We start from the raw sequence: 955 nt of genomic DNA on the forward strand, positions 1-955 counted from the left end.
CATTAAATACCTCAATGGAGACTCACCAAGAGTCACCAAAAACCTGATTACAAACTTTCTTGACCTAGTTATTGAATCTGATACTGGTTTTATTTGATTTTTTGGTTTGTTTTATTAATTTCAGAATTTCCAGTGAGACTTGGGCAATGTATAACAATTAAATGATGACATAGGATAATGCCAGGCAAAGCTTTGGGGAGGAGTTGGGATACTTTTCCACCAAGTTATTTTTTTATGCCAGAAATTTTATTTTATCATAAGGCATTAAGACTATAATACAGCAAATAAATGCCGGGGGTGGAGGTAAGGAAGCTTAACAAAACTCCCATAAACATGACTCTGTTTCAAATGTGTCACTACTGAGTATGGCTAATAGAGCTGTGCTAGCACAAAATTTAAGTAATGCTGAAGTAGGTTGCAATCAAGTTATTAATTGAATCAAGTACCACTTTGTATGAGAAAATGTTCAGAAATTACTTAATTTAATTTTGTGAACATCAAACACTATTTTTCTTCACCAAATTACTTGATAAATTCTGGAAAAAATCTAAGTTAAAATAGATTGGTACCCCTGTAAAAATAAGATCTGTTTAATGATGGTACATCTTTTTACTAATTCTATCCAGATTGCAAAGTGGCCCTGAGGGCATAGGCACTTACTTGTTAGACAGCTAGCCCCATGGTCAGCAGTTAGAAAATGCACCAACCACTTTGTGTGCAAAAGATGAGGCTTTCTTCTCTTCTATCCCACGGGGAGAATATGCCCGGTACTATGATCCTCACCGGACAACCTGTGCTCAGTTTCCATCTAGCCCTTGGTGAGCCAGGCATTTTTTTTTTATAAATACTTTTAGTAGGGGCTCTTACATCTCAACACAATCCATACATTCCTCCAGTGTGTCAAGCACATATGCCGCCATCATCATTTTCAAAGCATTCTCTTCCCACTTGAGCC

General features: G+C 36.8%; 1 protein-coding gene across 1 annotated transcript in view; it reads left to right on the plus strand.

Moving 5' to 3' along the window:
* The window catches only part of ACAP2 (ArfGAP with coiled-coil, ankyrin repeat and PH domains 2), a 153,085-nt gene that overhangs the window by 90,949 nt on the left and 61,181 nt on the right, over window positions 1–955 (plus strand). The gene's annotated exons all lie outside the window — the stretch shown is intronic.

The sequence above is a fragment of the Echinops telfairi genome, unplaced genomic scaffold (genome assembly GCF_000313985.2).
Source record: "Echinops telfairi isolate 266 unplaced genomic scaffold, ASM31398v2 ScPeMD7_17;HRSCAF=63, whole genome shotgun sequence".
NCBI lineage: Eukaryota > Metazoa > Chordata > Mammalia > Afrosoricida > Tenrecidae > Echinops > Echinops telfairi.